We start from the raw sequence: 23,773 nt of genomic DNA on the forward strand, positions 1-23,773 counted from the left end.
ACAATACTTTTTAGAGTTAATATTTAAAATCATTCCTAAAAGATACCTTAATTTTTATTTTCGTCTCCAAAAGATAAAATTAATCAAAAGCATCCCTAAAAATTACTGAAGTGTGTAACGTTTACTGAACTGGAACGTTAAGTTTCAACATAGCACACTCCAGCATGACTAACCCTAATACTGAGCAGATATATTTGTTTTTTTTAGCTCAAATTAGTTCTAATGTAATAACCCTAACCTAATTCCAATCTGAAACATAAATGTATGTAATTCTCGTAGTAGATGGCCCTGTATGTTTGTTCAGTCACTGTTATGATGACATTAAAAACATACAGGGTCCTTTCACTACTAGCATTCTCTTTATCTTCCTTATCTAAGCTCAGAACCTCCCCATCAGAAGTTGCATCATCCTCGTCCTCGTCAATAGAAGTGGCATCACATTCAAGTGACGTTGATCCCCCCTTCTTGATTGGCAGAAAGAATAAATGTGTCTGAGTTCTTTATGGATCCAACTGGTCGGGCAGACACATGCCCTATCCCAAGACTACTGCTAGATGAACACTTTTTAGTTGTTCTTTGAAGTAAAATTTTACCAGATTTACAATCACTTAAGACAATTTCAATAAAGCCCAATAGAAACTTCAACCCTGGAAGCAAACTTTCATTGCCTACCAGTTTATCCATCAACACAATAGTCCTCTTCAAAAGCTATTTCATTAATGACTCTCCTCTTGAAATTTGAACAATGAAACTAAAATATGACTTTGCTGCAAGTATATCAAATTGCAAAAAAGCAGCACTAAGTGACAGCAACAAAGAATTAAAAATATGATGTTGCAACTCTTTGGTCCGTTCAGAGGTTGGTGATGGAAGGCACAGAATAAAATTCATTGTTGATTCCTGTAGAGAAATGGAGGTCCCCTTTGCACAGACGCCAGTATCTAATTTTATTATGCTTGCTAAGAGCCTCTTATCCAACTACTTAGACACCATATGTACATCTCTTCCAAGAAATTTCCTTTGTATTCTCAGCCTGAGATCAGGAAATTGCTCTCTAGATTAATGATCCACAAAGAAATCGAGAACCTTCACATTCACAGATTCAGAGTAACAGGTATCCAGTGAATCAATTAGCAGTAAATAGTCACCATTATGCAATCGCAAATGCCTACTGATCTGTCCAGACGCATTTTCAATACCAAGATAAAAGTGAAAAATAGCAGACTTTGAAGGGTCTTTCCTAGTGCCACTCAATAATTTTGCATAGTATCCATTCTTGGACACTGTCATGACATGATCTTCTCCCCTACAATCAATTTCTTTCAGAAACCCTTCCATTTTCTTCATTAGAATTAAGTCAGCATAACTTGATCATTCTAGTTCTGCACCTATGCTTTGATAAACAGCATCACATTTTCCATGAATACCTTCAAATATCCTATCATACTTGATAATCATTACAGCATCAAGAATTTGTCTAATAACTTCGATGTCCAAATCAACTTTTTTTTCTGCTGTTATTCTAAATAACCCATCTAGGACACAGATAATTCCTCTTATGCTAAGAGCACAAGAAAGCAAAGTAGCACTTGGAGTAGAAAGATGACAAGGAAACCCATGCAATATGCACTCCCAATAGGCCTTAGGAAGAACTCCTGAAGCTTTTTTATCAACAGCAGCATCCAACTGTGATAGGAGGCCAAGGACAGACTGAAGCTCACCTTCATTACAGCACTCCTCTCAAGTAGCTCATCCTGCAGGCTTTTGTCAATTCCAGTATGTTTCATGAGCAAGAATGGTGAAAAATCAGAAGCCGGCTTTTGTTAGTAACTAAGGCTACCAAGAAAAGCTTTCTGATGGGCTTTCAAGTACTTGTCCATCAAAGATAAGAGCGTGCTTATTAGACATGCAAATTTACCAAACTCCACCAGGGAGGAAATCATGCTCCCAGCCAGTTCAGCAGATTTCTTTTCCCCAAAAGCATTCTTAGTACCAAGTTGTTCACATCCATTTGTAGACCCAACAGAATGTGCAGTCTCAGAGAAAAGGTCTCCAAAAAGGGCCTCATCTTCATGGCATACTGCATTTTCTTGTTCAGATGCTCTAGAAACTTTTGAAAAACTAGAACATGACCTTTCAATTTTTGGCTTTAACTTCAACCCTTCAGAGTGAAGGAACAAAGCAAGTTGCATCAAGTTGCCAATCCATAAGCTTGATGCAGGAAATATAAGCTTCAAAAGCTCTTCAAACGTGTATTGCTTCAGCAGAGGAACTGACTCTTGATAGACAAGGTATGAAGGGGAGCCATTTTGTGAGAATCACGCACATTTATGTTTCAGATTGGGATTAGGTTAAGGTTGTAATATTAGGACTAATTTGAGCTCAATAAACAAACATATCTACTCAATATTAGGATTAGCCATGCTGGAGTGTGCCACATTGGAACTTAACGTTTCAGCTCAGCAAACGTTACACACCTCAGCAACTGAGATGACGGAAGGATGAACCCGATTAACGTCGGTAACTTTTGGGGACACTTTTGATTAATTTTATCTTTCGGAGACGAAAATGGAGATCGAGGTATCTTTCAAGGACGACTTTGACTATTAACTCATACTTTCTATGACAAATAAGGCATATATATCTCCTGGTTTAGCAAACGAAATAAAAACGGAGCCGAAAAGAAAAGAAAAAAAATACACAACCATATATTATAACTGGAGTTTTTTTAGTGAAAAAAGTATTTTTAAGATTTTTATAGTCTAAAATTCTCTATAAATCATAGTCATTAAATTTTTGAACCAATGACTCAAATTTAAAATTTTTATTAATAATATAATAATTATATATACGTTTAAATATTTTTATAAATACTTCTATTTTAAAATTATATTTTTATCTTTTCTTTTTATCTTTTTTCCATTATCTCTTCTTGCCGTTGAAAGGAGGAACACGACCGCTACAAGGAGTCGCCGTCGTCGTCATCTTTTTTAGAGGTGTTAAAATATTTTTTTATTTATAAAAAATATATATTTTTATAATTTTTAAAAAACTTTTTTTAAATTTATTTTAAATTTTTTGTATTGATTAACGTTAATTTTATCTATTTTTTTAAAAAATTTTCACAAAATTTTATTTTTTTGTGATTAAGTTTTGTTTATCAAAATAACTTTTAATAAATTGTTTTTTTATTGATTAAATTATATTTTTATTAAATTTTTTTTTAAAAATAATAATTAAATTACTTTTTTCAAAAACACAAATGAGAGTCACTTTTGTTTTTGAAGGTTGTCCTTGAAAGATTCATATTTCTCTTTCTTCATATGGTTTTTTTTTCAGATTTTTTTAAATTTTTCAAAAAATATTTTGATATAAATACAATTTAATCAATAAAAAAATAATTTGTTAATGTGTATTTTAAAAAGCAAAATTTAATTATAAAAAAATAAATTTTTTATTAAAGAGTTTTTGTAAAAAATAATTTTTTTTAAAATAGATAAAATTAACATTAGTTACCACAAAAAAATTAAAATAGATTAAAAATAAAATTTTTTAAAAATTATAAGAAAAAGAAATATATATATATATATATATATATATATATATATTACAAATAGAATGAGGAGAGTATTATTTTAATATCTCTCAAAAGAGAAAAATAAAATTTTCTCATTAAAAAAAGACCAAACAATTATTTTAAGATGACTTTACAAGTCGTTTGAGCTAAATCATTAGGAGAAGAATTTAAATGACCTATGATACTTTCTATGAAAACTAAGGCATATATATAGGAAGCTTTTCACCTGTTCTAGTGTATTTTCTGAAATATGATTATTCTATTGTTTGCAACCAACGAGATTTAATATAAAAAAAATACAAATATCTAGATTTAAGAAAAACTAGTGTATGTTCCCATGTCCTATATGGGATAGTATATAAAATTATATAAAAAATTTTATTAAAATTTAATTAAATAAAAAATATACATAGTAATTATTATTATAAATATTTTATAACTTAAAAATATTAAAAATAATTAATATTTATTTTAATCAATTTAAATTTATTGAATGGTCATTTTATTTGCCCGCTTAAGCAAGTATTTGAAATTCGAATCTCGCCTTGTGTGTATCACAATCCATTAGTTAGCGACAAACCTTTAATAAATAGAACATCAATATGTGGTTGATTAATTCTCGACTTGCCAAGTTAGGAAATCCGTAGAAAAAAATTGTATTTGTCTTTAAAATAGATTAATTTTTCATTAATAGAAATACTTATGAATTTTGTCTTTGTTGAAATTTTGTTGGGACAATTTTATTTATTGCTATCGTATTCATTCTTGAAATCAAAACAATATGATCAACATTGTTACTTGTTAAAACTTCACATTTTATGAAATAATTTTTAAATTTTCAAATTCATAAACTTATGTCATTACAAAAGTTATTAGATCAATTAATATTTTTTGGTAATATGGTGTATCGAAACACCATCGTTGAGTATTAGTTAGTATAAAAAGAAACCGATAACAACTTTTGTTATTCAATATATAATTTATTCTATTGAAAAATAAATTAATATTTTCTAAACTTGTAAATACATTTTCTTCTAATTTCTTACACCATTTTATTTGACAATATTTACCATTAAAAAATAGCAAATGACCATACTATTTTACAATATATATATAATGTACAAAGTAATTTCTTATCTTAAAATTAATTTTGGTTAGTGAAATAAAATTTAAAATATTTTTTTATTTTTTTTATCACATTTAAATTTAAATTTAGAATTGATTAACAACTCATCATTTTTTAAATTTTAATAAAAAATAAATTAGTTAGATGCAAAATATTCATCATTTAATAATTTTAAACATTTAAATTTTAATTACCAAAAATTGGATTAAAAATTAATTATAAACTTAATAATCGATAATATATATATATATTAGTACGTAAATAATAATATCCAATGTATTGATTATTTATTTTTTTTAACAAAATTAATGTATAATTTATTGAGGATTGATTTATTATCCAAAATTTTTTTATAAACTTTGTAATATGTGAAAATAGTAATCTTATTTTTATTATTATTTAAGAAATTCTTCATAATTTTTTAGTTATGTAATTAACTTAATTAATAATCTTTATTATTGCTTTTATACTAAAAAAATGTCAATTTATACTATTTATATATTTTTTCACTACTAATAAATAAATAAATATTTGCACTATTATACTTATTGTTTTAGATGATAACTTAAGTTATTTATTTTGTATGTTAAATTTATTAAATGTTAAGATGAAAAATTAAAATTGTTCAATAAATTATATAAATAGTCATTACAGAAAAGAAAAAAAATTATATATCATATATAATAATCCTTGATATATATAGTGTCATGTATATATTAAGATTCTCTATTTTAACTATGTGAGTGATTATTGTTATTTTCACTTTTTTGTTACATTAGAAAATAATATTTAAAACTAAAAAAGAGATAATTAATTTTTTTAATTTGAATTAAAAAATGTCTTGCAAATATATCTAACTTTTATATATACTAAGGTAGCGTTTGGTGGAGAGACAGAGACGGAAAGACTGAGACTGAGAGACAGAGACTAAGAGACAGGGATTGAAATAAATCTCAGTATTCTGTTTGGTGCAAAATGGGAGACAGGAATTGAAACAAGAATAAAACTCTAATTTAATTTGCACAAAGGGTAAAATTGGAATTAATTAATTGAAATGAAAGTATTTTAGGTATAAAATGTTATTAAAGTTTCAGTCTCCATCTCTAAAAATTTCAGTCCCCTGTGTCCCTACTTTTTGGAGGTACTGAAATACTGAAATTTTAGAGACAGAGACAGAAATTTTAGTACCAGTCTCTGAACTAACAAACACGATACTGAGTCACAGTCTCTCAGTCTCTGTCTCAGTACCTCAAAACAAACGCTACCTAAGTGTTATAATATTAAATAGTATAGTATTTGCTATAACAATGAATCAAAATATTAATTTAAGATATATTTGAGTCTGGTAAGATCTCAATGAAAGCAAGATCAACTAAAATCTATTGTTAGGGTCCCAAATATGACTTAGGTTCATTACCTTAAACACCCAATGCAAATGAAGTCCATGTGTTCCCTCTTAAATCGAGTCAAATTGTATTTCCGTTGCTAGTTAGATATGGTAATGAGGACTCACGGGAGCGTGAGAAACCCACTTTTCATCCCTCATTCCTATTTAAAAAAATGTCACTGTTCTTTCTCCGTCATTGCAAGTTCCTATTTAATTACCCCTCAGAGAACGTAGATCTCTTCGAGTATCTACGAATATTCTTTGAAAATTTTTTAAAAAATTAACACAAAAAATATAATATAATAAGTTATAAAATAATCAATTCAATATAATTCAACACAATTTATAACATATTCGTTATGAAAAATAACATTTCAAAAGGAGAAAATATAAAAAAATAATCCAACATAATAACATAACATAATTTTTTAGGACGACACTGAGCGACGTAGTGACGGACTTGATGAGAGGTGGTGAAAGTGAGTTAGAGAGAGAGAGGATCAAGGTTGAGAATGAGTCTGGAAGAAAAAGGAAAATTTCGAATTGGAGGCAGAAATTAAGGTTACTAAATTCAAAAAATGGATTTACGTATATATAAAATAGGATAAATTAATAATTTTATATTCACGTATATTTAATAAGTTTCATGGGGCGGGTACTTATGTCCGTTCCCCTGTTAGGAGTGGCAAACGGGAAAGTCCGCCCTGTCTCGCCAAAAGCTCGCCCCGCCTAATGGTAGGCTAGCGAGATCTCCTTTTTTTCATAAACCATTAAATATTAAACAATATATATAATTTCACAACAATTTCAATAAATTTATAATTTCTAAAAACATAAAAAATTATAATTTTTAAATTCACGCACATTAACGTCTTTATAATTATAAATATGTAATAAATATACTTATAAATCAATTTTTTTTAAACAAAATAATAAAACCAGCATTGTCCAAAGCAAAAAAAATATTATCTAAAATATATAATTAAACATCTTCAAGTTTATAATCAATCAAACATAAAACATAATTCAAAATATAACTTAAAACTTCTTCAATTATCATCTTCATCCTCTTGTAGATCAATAACATTATAAAAATTTGTAAAAAAAATGGCTCTACCAAAATAAAAGCTTGACCCAGCAGAAAAGCCTGCCCTGTCCCGCCGAAACCCGCCAAATCCCGTGGATTAGGCGGTGCAGGGTAGGCAGAATTTTTAAGTTTGGTGGTCATAAATTTCCAGCCCAACCCGCATTTTTTGGCGGATTATGCGACCAGCTCGACAGGTTTCGACCCGTTTGCCACCCCTAGTCCCCATCCATTTTCGCATGGCAGGTCGTGAAGATTTCAGGAGTCCCCATCTAACTCCAAAACGCGAGTAATTCTTACAAATACCCGTTTCGGCTGTTTTTGTGATCATCCTTATTGCTAGCATTCATTGGTTCGTGACGTGGAGCTATTCTAACCACTCAATAAATTCTCAGATAATCAAAGTTTAGGTTATATCATTTTTATAAAGTTATATGTATCCTTATTATAACAATATTAATAAAAGATAAATAGATAAACACTAAACTATTGTTTGGATATAAGATAAAAAATATGAGGAAAGAAAATGGAAAGAAAATCATATTTTTTTTGTGTGCAGTTTAGATGAAAAAAAATGAATGAAAAGAAAATAGAGGAAAAAATTTCTTTTGCTTGAATGGAAGGAAAAGTAAGAAGAGAAAAAATCATAATAGAGAAAAATTATATTAATGTTTTTATATATTATATATAAATTATAATTCAAATGATAACTCTGTATTTTTATCCATGTTTGCACTTCTGAATCAGTTTTCTTCGCAATTTTGAAGAGAAAAGATTTATGTGAGCTTCATATACACTTTTATGTTTTTCATTCAATTTCTTTGTTGAACCAAATAATGAAAAATTGGTTTTTTCATCCATTTTCTTCTCCAGCATGTTATTTCTCTACAAATTCTTCTAATCTAAACAATGCATAAATATGTCATCTATTCTATTATATATAACAATAATTAATATCACATATTAGGCTAATTTACGTTGATAAACCAAAGTCACCCTAAAATTACCTGAATCCCCTAAACCTAATAACGTTACCTAGTTGTCTCCATTTACATTTCCATATAAATCGAATTTAATGAATTCGAATTAGGGTAATAAGTAGTAAATCTAATTTATATTTAATAATTTACCTCTAACTTATGGTAAAAATGTAAGATATGATACCAAAAAAAAAAAAAAAAAACTAAAGCGACATAAATTTTTTACTAACAAAAAAATATATTTTTTTTATTTTTTAGACACGTATCTATCTTTTTAAGTTATACATTTTGATTTATATAAATTAATGATAATTAAATGTAAAAAAAAAATACTAATTAATAAAGAAATAAAATTTAAAATAAACATGTCCTGAACAAATTGAAATAAAATAAAGACTTTTAATTATGATCATTAATTATAATTACATATATTTACTTCAAGATTTATAATTCGAAAACACAGTATATTAATATTTTGTATTTTTATTTTTTAATTTTATACTATCACAAACATTAGTTAATCTCCAATAATGACAATACTTTTAAAAAAATAAACATAACTAAATGATCTTAAAATTATATAATAATTTTCAACATAACAAAAAAATATATACAATTACCTAAAATATAATATTTGTGTAGTAAATGAAATTTAATTGTCAATATAAAGTAATATATAATATTATTTTGTAATCAAATAAGTGTTTAATCAAAGAATTTAATATTTATACAATAATATGACAAAATAAATTAAAGTTTGAGTTTAATCATAGCAAGCGTTCAAGTTTAAATTTTTATAAATTAATTTATTTGTGTTAAAGTGAATTGCGTAATAAAAAATTCATAAAAATTTTATATATTGAAGTAGACAACAATTTATTTATAAAGACAAAAAGTGTATTGAATAAGTAAGAAATTATTTTATTTTAATTTGGTCCATAATTCACATGATTCGAATTTAGCTCAATATATATGATTTGATTTAATTTAATTATTAGTTGAAAATATCTCAATTATATATTTTATTCATAGATTTATTATTTTAATGACTAATAAATTAATCAAATTAAATAATTAGTACACACAATAAATTTGGGTTAATAAATTAAAAGAAATAAATTAAAAATACTAACAGAATATTAAAATAAATAAATTAGAAAATACTACCAAATCAAATTGATATAAATTATAATAAATTATATAATATTTAAATATTTAATCAAATTAATTAGTTGATATAGTTAATTTATCGTAATAACTTACAGTTAATGAGTTAAAAGAAATAAATCGGAAAACATTCTCAGAAACATGCTACGTCAGCTTCATCATTAAGTACAAAAATCCGATTTTTATATAATAGAATAGATAAATTTAAATGCGTAATATTATTCTTATTAAAATTATTTAATTATATTTATGCAACTTAAACTTTTAGAGAAGATTATTAATGACATCTTATTGGTCAAAAAACTTATTAATGACTCTAGAGTCTAGATAACTTGATGTGAATTTCTTTTTATTTTTTACATTAACTTTAGATAAAAAAATTAGTTCTGACATATAATTGAAAACTTAAAATGTAATTAATAAAAAAAATTTATCTATAATTATTAATGAGATGTAATCTAGATATAATGAGAAATAAATCATATAAATAGAGATTTTGCATAATAGATAGAATTAAATTCAAAGATAACGATGTTTTTTAATTAATTTTTTAATTTATTCAATAATAATAATAATAATAATAATAATAATAATAATAATAATAATAATAATATATTTGTCTAACTTAATTTAACTTTCTCGTAGACAATTCTTAATATATTTTGTATTCATCTACATTAAAAAAAAAGAAAAAAATGAAGGATATACAATCTTTAACACGGTACTCTTTTAGGTATTTAGAAATCTAGAACAAAAAAAAAAGCCTTGAAAAACTAAATAATTACCTAACTTTTCTTGCCCTCAATTCTGTGACCTTACTCACAAAAACTCAGAAGAATAGAATATTGCTTGACTTGCTTTCGAATGCAATAGAGAAGAACATGCAACTTCCATCTCGTCGCCGTTATTTCACCTGTCCAGTCACTACTGTTGTCGTGTCTGCTCCGCCGTCGTGTACGTTGCTATGCGTCATCCAATTTAATAAATTTAATTAGAATAAATAATAAATTATTTATTTTATTTTAGACTTCATAAATGAAAAAACCAATTCACTGATACAATGAATTACAATTAACGTAGTCTAATTAATTAAGTAATATAAATTATAATAAATTATATTAATATTTAAATATCTAATCAAATCAGTTAGTTAATATAATTAAGTCATTGTAATAAATTGTATTGAATGAGTTAAAATAATTAAATCGGGAAACACTCTTAGGAGCATGCTACGTCAATTCCATCATTAAGTGTAGAAACCCAATTTTTATATAATAGAATAGATAAATAGAATAAATAAGTAAGTAAGTATTTGCATTATTATACTTCTTGTTTTACATGATGACTTAAGATATTTGTTTTGTATGTTAAATAATATAAATAATATTTTGTATCTTATATTCATAAAATATTGATATTAAGAGGAGAAATTATGTAATAAATTTTATAAATAGCAATTATAAAAAATAAATAATTATTTATTATATATTTGGTATACATAGGATCATGTATATATTAGGATATCTATTTTAATTATGTGAGTAATCATTATTATTTTTACTTTTTTATTATATTAGTAAATAATATTTAAAATTAAAAGAAAGAAAAATAACTAAAAAATTTTCTTAATTTGAATAAAAACTCTCTTATAAATATAGTAAAAATATAAGATGTGATGTAGAAAAAAAGCTAAAGCAACATAAATGTTTACTAAAAATAAAAATTTTTTTGTTCATTTTTTTTAGACACATAACTATTTTATTCAAGGTATAAATTTTAATTGATATAAATTAATGATAATTAAGTATACCAAAAAAAAAGCAATCAATAAAAAAATAAAACTTAAATAAGGCAAATATATTTTAGAATAAAATAAAAACTCCAATTGTAACCATTAATCATAATCATATATATTTATTTTAAGATTTATACTTCGAAAATTTAGAATATTAATATTTTTTATTTAATATTTTTTTTAATTTTAGACTATTATAAATATTAGTTGTTCTCTAATAATAGCAATCCTTTTAAAAGAATAAACATAATTAAATAATTTTAAAAATATATAATAATTTTTAAAATAACAAAAAATGTACAATTACCTAAAATATATTATTATTTTTGTGTAGCAATTGAAATTTAATTGCCAATATAAAAGTTATATATATATAATATCCTATCATAAACAAATAAGTGTTTAATCAAAGAATTTATTATTTATATAATATAAAAACTAAATTAAAATTTGAGCTTACTCATAGTAAACACTCAATTTTAAATTTTTATAAATCAAATTTTATCATTTTTTTCTCGAAGTAACTTATACAATGAAAAATTCCTAACGCATTATTGATACTCATAATAGAAATAATATATTAATAAATAAAAAATATTATTAAAAGTTAAATATACAGATAAAAAATTATAACTTACAAAAATATCTCTAGAATTTATGTATTAAATATTAAAAGTCATGTATTTATATAAATTAAATTATATTAAATTATAAGATATTTAGATATTTAATTAAATTTAAAAATAAATAGTATGCCAATTCAAATAATTTAGATTGGAGATAAAAAAGATATATAATCAAATTATATCATATAACATAACATTTCTATAAGTTTCTTTTATAAGAGATTTAATACAAAAATATTTATCATCATCTGTTTAACGTAACAATTTAAATTTAGGTGAATTGTTCCAAAAAATACCTTTTTCGAATTATTTATTGTTAATATCAGGTCAATTTCATAACATTCAATAATGACATAAATGATTATATTTGAACTACAAAGGTAACCTAAAATAAAATATAGAAATTGATGAGAACAAAATATTAAGACAAAAAATGATTAGAAGCGTAAAAATAGAAAAAAATATCAAATTTAAATAATGTCAAAAAGAATCTAATATATAAAGATGTGAATTGTAAACATAGAGGGATACATATATAAAGAAGAATAGCATGCATGCATAAATGTTTCTTCACTATATCATAATTTGCTCCAGCTATACAATGAATTCAGCGGCAGTCGACAGCTCCAAAAGTTTGGATCAGTGCACCTCGAACACATGACCTGATTTCTTAAGCCGCAAGTATGCTGAGCACATTGTCATCCAATTCCATCAGCAACGGTAATGCTTAAATTGAGACATTTTCAAGTTATAAACAAACAATCAACGAAACATTATTCATCCATACCTTTTCATTTATCCATAAAAGAAATTTTACATAAAGAAAAAAAAAGAAGAAAATAAGAGTAGAAATAGCAAGAACGATAAAAATAATGATTCTTATCATTTTGTTTGGCCGTCCATATATAGAAGATCAGAAAATCATGATTATCTAACAAAATTAATTTGTATTTATTGCATTTAATTTGAATAAGTAAGAAATGATCATATTTTAGTTTAGTATTTAATTCACATGATTTGAATTTGACTCAATACATATAATTTAATTTGATTTAATTATTAGTTAAAAATATCTCAATTGCTTATTTTATTTATAGATTTATTATTTTAATTATTAATAATTTAATCAAATCAATTAATTAATATACATAATTTATACCTAATTTGATTTAATAAATTAAAATTACTACCAGAATATTAAAAGAAATAAATTAGGAAATACTATTAAAATAAATTGATATAAATTATAATAATTATGTAATATTTAAATATCTAATCAAATCAATTAGTTGATATAATTAATCTCATAATAAATTATATTTAATGAGTTAAAAGAAATAAATCGAGAAACACTCTCAAAAGAAAAAGCATGTCACGTAAGCTCCACCATTAAGTGTAGAAATCCGATTTTTATATAATAGAATAGACGTTAATTCATATATAGTATATAAACAAATTTAATTAGGATAAATAACAATTTATTTATTTTATTTTAGACTTTATAAATGAAAAGACTAATTCACTAATATAATGAATTATAATTAATGTAGTGTAATTAATTAAGTAATATAAATTATAATAAATTATATTAAGAAAAAAATATTTAAATATCTAATCAAATCAATTAGTTGATATAATTAAGTCAATGTAATAAATTGTATTGAATGAGTTAAAACAATTAAATCAAAAAACACTCTCTGAAGTATGTCACATCAGCTTTATCATTAAGTGCAGACATCCGATTTTTATATAATCGAATAGATAAAATTTTGTGGATATTCACAAAGAAAGTATATGATGGACATGCAACCGTTATATCTTTTGGACACTTTATTTGACTTGAAAATGTCTTTTTTTATCCAAATTAGTTTCAAACTAGTTTAATTAATAGATATATATGAACTAAAGTTGTATCATTGGGTTAAATTTTCAAGGATAATATAGAATTTCACAATAAATGAATTTTATCTGATATTTATTAATTAAAAAAATAAATTTATTAAAAAAAATTTAATTAATTAATTAATAATAAACCTTAGAAAAAAACTAATCTCATCATGTTAACTAAATTATGATATAGAATATATAGTGATTGATAGTTTTATGAGCAGGACTTATCAAAATAATAAAATTATGAAAGAATAAGAAAAGAAAAGATGAAAAATTTTTATTGTAAGTTGTTGTTTCTTATGAGATAGAGAACAATGCTACCTATTTATACTAATTACTAAACTGGATTTGAATTTTAAAATAAGTTAAACCAATCAAAATCTCTAGATAACTCTGTTAGAGAAAGATAAGCATAACTAACTTAGAAAAATATAAGATAAGAAATAAAAATAAAATAAAAATTTAATATGCCCCCACAAACTGGTGGATGGAAGATGTCAAGAATCTAAACTTGGATAAGTTCCGATGAAATGGTTGAGAAAGATGCATGCAGTACGGTGATGCAGAAACATAGAAGGAGATGTTGTATGTGCTTGAGTGAGAAAGAGCAAGCAGCGATCTTCAGAGTGTGCGTAGAGCGCAATAAGAGTAATTTTTAGAGGGCGTGTAAGAGTGATCACGTAGAGCGCGATAAGAGAGGTCGTGCGGCACGGTGATACAGAAACATAGAAGGAGATGCTGTACTTGAGAGAGAAAGAGCAAGCAGCGATCTTCAGAGACCGCGATAAGAGTGGTCTTCAGAAGGTGCGTAGAGCGCAGTAAGAGTGCAGACAGAACTGCCAGAAAAGAGAAGCGCAGACGGAACTGCAAGAAAAAAGAATCGCCGAAAAAAACACAGACGGAACTGCCAGAAAAAAAAAAGAAGCGCAGATGAAATTGCCAAAAAAAAATCGCAGACGGAACTGTTGGAAAAAGGAGGCACAGACAGAACTGCAGGAAGGAGGCCCAGACGAAATCGCCAGAAGAAGGCGCAGATAGAATTACCGAAAGGAGGCGCAGACGGAACTGCTGGAAGGAACTGCCGGAGAAGGAAGCCCAATAAGAGAGAGGGCGCATAGAGTGCGGTAATTTGGGTCCATTAGAATCGAAAGGATAAGACGAAAATGAGAGATTATTTGGTGAGGTGAGAAAGTATCAAATCAGTAGGAAGAACGAAATTATTTTTATCGATAAAAAAAAGTATGGTGATTTATCACTGGAAAGATGATAGCTTATGTATCCTTCTTAAGGAGGATACCATGATAAAACTATGAAAAAATAAAAAATGAAAAAATGAAAAAAATTTTATTGTATGTTGTTGTTTCTTAGGAGAGAACAATGTTACCTATTTATACTAATTATTAAACTAATTTTGAATTTTAAAATAAGCTAAATCAACCAGAATTTCTAAATAATTCAGTTAGAGAGAAAGATAAACATAACTAACTTAAAAAAAATAAGATAACAAATAAAAATAAAATAAGCATTTAATATAAAAAATAACTTATAAATTGACAATGGATAAATAATAAGGGATTGATAAAAAAAAGTAAATAATAAATTTTGTGCATCGTTAACATTATTGGTAAAAAAATATTTATTTAAAAATTAAAATATTAAGTCATTAACTAACATCTTTAAGTAAAAGATATATGCAGTTAAATTAAAAAAAAAGAATTATAGACTCGCAAATTTTGTAAAACTATAATGAATTAATTTTTTTATATAAGAAACCATTTAATAAAAAAAGTTTTAAAATTAATATTAAATCTATTTTCGTTAAATTATATTAACTAATTGCTTACACTTGTAAGTTAAGAATAACCACTTATACTACTTATAATTTATTATTAGATGAAAAATTTTAGAATTATAATGATGCTAAATTAATATTCTTTTGTTTGAGTATTTTTTCCTATTTTATTTTATGATAAAATTTAGTTTAATATTTTAAAAAATAATGATAATTTTTATCAAAGAAATAAATTAGCACATATGAACTTTTTTGTTATGATTTTTTAGAATGTATTTAGAATAATCATCCTTTAATTTAGATTTTAATAAGTATTATTATTTATAATGATAATTCTTATCAAAGAAATAAATTAGCATATATGAACTTTTTTTTATTTAATTAAGGAAAGTAAATGAAATGAAATGAAAAAGATCTTAATATTAGTAAATTGAAAATGGATGAAGAAAATATTAAATGGAGAAAAATATGTCAACTTGACCATTAAGATGTATGTTGTGCAATATTTTTTACTTATATTATGTCATTATGTGTTAGTTTTTTAAGATGATAATATTTAGTTTCACTTTTAATATATTATAAATAAGTAGATAAATAAAAACAAAAAAAAACAGAAAATAAAAAAAGAATGAGAAAAAAATAAAAAAAAAGAGAAAAATTCTTTTTAATTATAAAGATCTATTTAATATTTATCACCAGTTTTTTTTTTTATTTTATTTCTCTTTGTTTTTCTTATTTAAAATAATATAGTATGTAAAAGACAAATCTCAATAATATATTATAAAAATATTTTTAAAATGATATATTTATGCTATATTTAAATACTATTATATAAGAAAGAAGTCATTATATGCAAGGCAAGTATGATTGTCTTTTTAGTTCATTTATATTTATTAAAGAGAAATAATATTAACATTAAATACGTTGAATAACCTAAAGAAAAACAAGTATTTATTTGGATTGGAATTTTTTGTGAAAAACACCTTTTAAAATAATAAATTATTTTTATTAAATTTTAAATATATTTAGATACATTTAAGAGAAAAAATTTTACTAAAAAAAATAAATCATTTGATTTTTCTAAAAATTAATAATACTTTGATTTTAAAAAAATAGAAGTAAAATAAGTTTTACTTATTTTTTTTTAGTAGGCATATCATTTATCATAATTAATAATTACAATTTATACCTTTAAAAATAAAAAATAAATGACTTAAATTGTATAATTTTATTTGAGCAATGAAGAAGTAAATTGTAGCAACATAATGTTATCATGTTTGCAAATATTAAATTTAAGTCTTTATAAATTTAATAATTTGTCATGTATCATGTATGAGATAAGATTAAAGTTTATAATTTCAATTCTGCTAGAGAACTAAGAGGGGTTCAGCCAACACTTGCTAACTTTTTAATGGGTTAGACCTCGAAACTCATCTTAATAAAAATAAGTTAATATACATGAATGTTTCTTCTGCTAAGTATCAGAATGTTTCTTTTTCATACTAAACGGATGTTCTTTTATATATTTTTTGATTTTTTTGTATTGCAAATATGAATATCTCTATTTCTTTAAGAATTTCATAGTTTTTTTTTAAATCCTATAGATATGAAATATAACTGGATATTTCTTTTGTTAAGCATTAGGATTTTTTTTTCATATTAAATGAATTTTTTGTTTTATATTTCTATAATTGTTTAAGAACAACTCGTGCTCCACCACTCTTTCCTTAAACAATTCCTGAAGCAGAACCAAGTGTAAGGTAGAGATCAATTGAATGTGATGGAATCGTGATTTGACCGATTCAAAGACCTGTGCCACTTGCTACAGGAGATGCTACAGAGGATCAATGCATGAGTGGATTCCATGGAGCAGGGCACCCCGATCCGTCACAAATGGAGTTCTCTGGTGTCGCATCAGGCCGCCAGTGGCTCGCAGGGGAGTAGAACCGCGCTGGAGCAGTGGAGAAAATTGGAACTCCAATTTTTCGCGGTGAGGATGGGATGACTTGGATTGAGCGTCTGGAGCAGCAGTTCTTACTCAGAGCGGTGCCAGAAGATGAGTGGATCGTGGTGACGATGTTCGCCATGGAAGGCCGCGTTCACGTGATTCCGACGTTGACGGTGAAAGAGAGAGGTATGTGTGTGTGTGGTTGTTGGAGGTGGGTAGATTAATGTGGGAGAGAAGAGGAAAGTTTTTATAAACTTTAATTAGGTTTACTTAATCAGTTTTAAATTTTTTAAATTTTGAATTTAAAAAATTTAAAATTAATTATTAATAATTATAATTAATTGAGTTGTTCAATTCTTGGCTAATTAGGAGTTGGTTGCATATACTTTTCCTTATAATTTTAATTTTTTTCAATTAAAAGCAATGTGTCAAACGACTGTCAATCAATTATATAAACTATAACTTCTCAAATTTAAAAATAATATATAAAATAGATACATAATTATTTAATCAATATAAGATAACATGATATATATAATTTTTGGAATATAAAAAAGTGTTGTTTCTTTTAATAAATTTGTTATTTTTTAACGTTTACCTCAAATTACAGCAAGTAATTTTAGTTTTAAGCATTTTCTAAACAAAATTTTCTTTTTTTTTAATGAGACTTCACAAATAATATAACTTATAATAAATAAAGAACTGTACATGATTTTATTGTCCAGATTTCTTCAAACTAAGTGTGTTACCTTTTTATCTTTTTTTCCTTTGTAATTGAAGGGCTATTTTTGTCTTTTCATAAATAGCTACAAGACAAAAGATCAACTTAAGTTTACTCTTGTGATGTCTTTTCCCACAACACTTATATAAATATCCACTTTCGTAGCAAATTGCTGCTTGAAACATCATTCCACAAGTGTAGGCTATTTGATTCCCTCTTTTCCACAACTTCGTTTTCATATGGATCTTAATTCTTTCAAGTGATTGAAAGAAGCCTCTGTTGCCTTTGTCTTTTCACTTCACTTCTCTTTCTCTCACTTTTTTTCTTTTCTTTTCTTTTAATTTCCTGGTCTTGCATGCAACACATTAATGTTTTCACGTCTTTTTTATAAACCCAATTCTCACTGAAAAAGAAAAAAAAAAAAAAACAAAACAAAAAAAACTTCTTTTGAATTGACTAGACAATCAGGGCTTTTATTTTTTATTATGGTTGTTTGCTGTCTTCGTTCTGGTTATGGACTAATCGCAACATGATGTATCCTGTTTGAAGTGGAGGTTTGTCTCTTATTTCATCATCTACTTTCTTCAGATTTTTGTATCTTTCTTGCGTTTATATATCATGTTAGGGCAGATGTTAAAGATTATAAAATAAAGAAGTTTTAATTGAAAATATAAAAAATTTAAACTTTTAATATATTTATTTTGTATTTATGAAAATATTTAAAATTTTTTATTAATAATGCAGAAGATTGGAAAAGGATGCCCTATTAAAGGGAAGGTGATTGACTTGAAGATTGATATAGTATTCCAATTTTAGAGATGACACCACAAAAAATACGGTAAATATTTATCATAATTTTTTTTTCTTATTTCTATTTCATCTTAAGATATGAAAATTAATATCATATTCAGAGTTTTAAATTAATCTTATCTACGCATCCTAATAAAAAGTATGACATAATTTTATTTTACTACTAATTCTGTTGAACCGATCAAATGTATAAAAGATAAAGTAAAACATTTAAAATTGTAACTCTATCAATACAAAAATGAGAAAAGAAAAATACAAACATTTTGCCAGACTGTCAGATAAAGTGTGATGAACTGAGAACTAACTTTTATTTATTTTATTTTGTGAAGAGTACGTGAACTCAAATTTAAAATGCTCTCTTATTGGAAGTTATTGGGAGGAGGGCACATATTTTTCTCTCATGAATCCTTTATTCATAATCTACCTTTTATGAATTAAGCTGATAGATCTTTTATTCAGATCTAGAAAACAGATGAGTGATATCCAATCCATATAGTCAAACCCCACATAAGATGTATAACATCCTAAAAATTAAGATATAATCCTTAAGTCATAATATTTTAATTATAATTATTTATTTGACCTCATTTATTTTTAATGTAATATATATATATATATCTTTTTAATTTGTGATAATAATAATAATAATAATAATTTGTATGAAAAATCCTGATAAATTTATTCTTCTTGCAAGACAAAGAAATAATTAATCATGAAAAAAAAAGTAAGAAATTATATCATTCACACATCAAGAAAAATATAAAACACAACAGACTCATAAAGTCATTATAAACATCTATAATTCACTAACAGAGTATTATCACAAGCATGAGTCATGACACTAAGGCAGCATTTGATGGAAAGACAGAGACTGAAAGACTGAGACTGAGAGACAGAGATTAAGGTAGTGTTTATTTTGAGGTACTGAGACAGAAACTGAGAGACTGAAACTCAGTATCATGTTTGTTGATTCAGAGACTAGTACTAAAATTTCTGTCTCTGTCTCCAAAATTTCAGTACCTCAAAAAAGTGGGGACACATGGGACTAAAATTTTTAGAGATGGAGACTGAAACTTTAATAACATTTTATACCTAAAATACCCTCATTTCAATTAATTAATTCCAATTTTACTCTTTGTGCAAATTAAATTAGAGTTTCATTCTTGTTTCAATTTTTATCTCCCATTTTGCACCAAACAGAATACTGAGATTTATTTCAGTCTCTGTCTCTTAGTCTCTGTCTCTCAGTCTCTGTCTTTCTATCTTTGTCTCTCCACCAAATGCTACCTAAAGTACGAAAAAGAAGAGACATGAAAATAAATAGACATAGTTAAACAAAAGAATAATGTTACACATTTAAGTATTTTTATTAATTAAATTTAATTAAGTTGGTCTAATATTAATAAAATCAATTATAAAAAGTATTATTCTAAATTTTTGTTTAACTTAATTGTACTTATTTCATAAAATTATTTCATAAAAAAATTTAGATGTATAACATTAGTGTATTACTCATAACAAAGATACTAAGAAAAAAAAAGGTAAGAATTATATCTAGGCTAAGCAAAATAAAATCCAAGCGAACTTAAAACAAAATTGCCATTCCTACATAAATAATTTTTTACAAATGGAAAAAAACCTACATTCTTGCTACTCATAAGTTAGCAGGATAAAATAATGGTTTAATTATTCTGCTCGTCTTTATAATTTTGTAAAATTTTTAATTAGGTTCTTATATATATATATATATATATATTTTAATTGGATTCTTGTACTAACCTTTTTTTTTTAATTAGGTTTCTCTTGACAGTAATTGACTTAATTTTATAGAAATCCAACTAAAAAAAATTGGTACAAAGATCCAAATAAAAAAATGTACGAATCCAATTAAAAAAATATTTTTATGTAAGAACTCAATTAAAAGAAAAAAAAAAAGTATAGGGACCTAATTAAAAATTTTGTGACACTATAAAAATTAATAGAATAATTAAACTTAAAATAATCATCCTCACTAGCTATCATTCACACCATTCATTAAACATACAAGATAATAAATCACAATCTATTGTGCAATCTTTGAATCTTGTGAAAGATCATATTATCATTCTTGATGTGATAACTTCAAGCTTTTCTTTTATAATTTTCAAAGACAATTTCATTTCTTTCATTAATGATGCTTAAAATGCATAATCACATTATATTGTTTAAAGTCTCTGTTATCGAATTTATATAGTTTAGTTTCAGTAAGTACACCGTACCGGTTCACAAGTAATAAGAAAATGATTAAAAAAAGATTGTCTTTTTTCTCGAAAATTAATTCAATAAAATACAGTTCAATTGAATCTATCACTATTTAGACCATTCAAAACTCAAAAGATGATTAACTAAAAAATGACAAAATAGCAAAAATAAAAAACGTTAAAAAATAAGAAATAATGAATTCATACTAGATGTTTAGATTCAACTTCACTTGATGTTTTAAACTCTCTAGTAATTGTTTATGGCATGTTGGTATATGTAAGAGTCAAAGGATTGCAAAAATCTGAGGAGGAAAAAATTAGCATAAAATAAAATAAAATAAAATAAATCTACATCGAAAAGAACTAAGAAGAAAGATCAGAGAAATTGAGCAAGCACAAGAAAGTTGAACCAAAGTATAGGCACTCTTGAAAAGTCGAGCAAAATTCTTTAGTAACTTGGCCATTGTCATATTCTATTATCTTAACTTTTTAGAGGCGATTTTATCCTCTACTTACTTGTTAGTTGGATAAAATCTAGAGGAGTACTAGAAAGACAGTAAATTTGTTATTAATTAGTCATTATTAATATTTTTAAGAGAAAATTTTATTCTTTTTTTTTACAAGATATTAAAATGACACTCTTCTCCCCTTTATTTATAAAATGTATATTTTCTTTCCTTATAACTTTTAAAAAACCTCCTCTTTAATCTATTTTAAATTTTTTGTGTTAATTAATGTTAACTTTATCTATTTTTTTTAAAAAAATATTTTTTACAAAAATATCCTTTAGTAAAAATTTTATTTTTTTATTATTAAATTTTGCTTACCAAAATAATATTTAATAAATTATTTTTTATTTATTAAATTGTATTTTTACTAAAATATTTTTTAAAAAATTTAATAATTAAATTATTTTTTTCTAAAATACCTTTCAATAATTTTTTAATTATTAAATTATGATTTTACTAAAATATTTGTTAATAATTTTTTATATTTTACTATTAATTTTTCAATATCAATATATATTATTTTAACATTAAATAAAAAATTCTTACCATTATTAATATGTATAACAATTAATATATATTGATATCAAAAAATTAATAATAAAATATAAAAAAGTTGTTAACAAAAATTTTGGTAAAATTATAGTTAATAATTAAAAAATTATTGAAGGGTATCTTAGAAAAAATAATTTAATTATTAAATTTTTTAAAATATTTTGATAAAAATAAAATTTAATCAATAAAAAAATAATTTATTAAAGGGTATTTTGGTAAGTAAAATTAGTGTCAAAAAATAAAATTTTTGTTAAAGGGTATTTTTGTAAAAAAAATAATTTATATTTTCTTAAAAAATGGATAAAGTTAAAATTAGTTAACAAAAAAAAAATTAAAATGGATTAAAGAGGAGGTTTTTTAAAAGTTATAAGGGAGGGAAATGTACATTTTATAAATAGAAAGGAGGAGAGTATCATTTTAGCATCTTGCAGGGGAGAGGAGTAAAATTTATGGTGTAAAATTTTATTCAATGGTATAAAATTACTTAATGATTAAGTATTGATGACCAGATTTTAATAAAAATACTAACCCTTAAATTTTTCCTAAAATCTAATGAAAATCTTTTTAGTAAACTCTTTCAAAAAAAAAAGGAGAAAGTCTAACTACTTCTTTGTTTTTAAGAAAAAACTTGTGTTAATATTTCGTTGAACCACATAAATTATAAAGGTCTTCATCCAGAGAATTTCTATTGAGAAGGTGGATGAATTCAACTTTAAATCTTTTTTAATTGTGATTTTTGATCCCTAAATAATTAATGAATTCTTTGGAAAAATGATTTGGCACAAATAAAATTCATGTTTCACTCCTATTTGATCAATTAAAAATTGCAACACAACTTTGGGAGTTTGATGCATTCCCTTCATTGTAGCTAGCAAGTCGGTTGAACTTCCCTCCTCTATGAAATTTTCTTAAACTCTTTCTTAGGGTATTTCTCCTCCGTGCCTAAGAATTATTATTCTTTATATCCTTGGTCATATCATCATGGCACTCTTTGCAGAGGGAAATTGACCCTATTAGACTTAGCAGTAATAACATGAGAATAAACCACTCTACCACACTTCTTAGTTGAAATTTCTATTTATTAAGTAAAACGGATAACTCTGCTTATGTTACACCTGCAGTAGATAGTCGGTCCGAAGTCCGAATAAAGGAGGAGGGTTGTGTTAAGCTTTCGACAGCTTATATAAAAACTTAGTCGAATTTTCATGACATGAATTAAAAACGTTATTGCACTAAAATTAGGTCGTTGCCCGGAAGTGACGTATTGTATGGCTCACGTACAGTGTCAACTGAAAAAGAACCGTTGCATCAGTGTTCGGGTGTAGTGTTAAATGAGAAAGGTTTCCCGCGTTTTCGTGAACGGACGAGGGTAAATAAGCTAGTTCACAAAGAAAAAGATAAAAGTAAAGGTCAGAACGACAGAAGATTGAGATTTGGGACATGAAACATAAACACTCTAACAGAAAAATCTATGGAGGTGGTGGATACCATGACAAAGAAAAAGATTAACATCATGTGCCTACAAGAAACAAAATTGGTCGGCGTGAAGGCTAGGGAGTTGGATACCTT

The 23,773-nt window shown here is 25.0% G+C and overlaps 1 protein-coding gene across 2 annotated transcripts in view; it reads left to right on the forward strand.

Moving 5' to 3' along the window:
- The first annotated feature begins 18,224 nt into the window (after positions 1–18,224).
- Positions 18,225–23,773, forward strand: part of LOC112726854 (uncharacterized) — a 38,229-nt gene continuing 32,680 nt past the window's right edge. For both annotated transcript variants that reach the window (XM_025776398.2, XM_025776399.2), the window contains exons 1-2: positions 18,225–18,647; positions 18,838–18,931. The gene's annotated coding sequence lies outside the window, so the exon portion shown is untranslated. The remainder of the gene's footprint in view (positions 18,648–18,837; positions 18,932–23,773) is intronic.

This window comes from Arachis hypogaea, chromosome 12, assembly GCF_003086295.3.
Source record: "Arachis hypogaea cultivar Tifrunner chromosome 12, arahy.Tifrunner.gnm2.J5K5, whole genome shotgun sequence".
Lineage (NCBI taxonomy): Eukaryota > Viridiplantae > Streptophyta > Magnoliopsida > Fabales > Fabaceae > Arachis > Arachis hypogaea.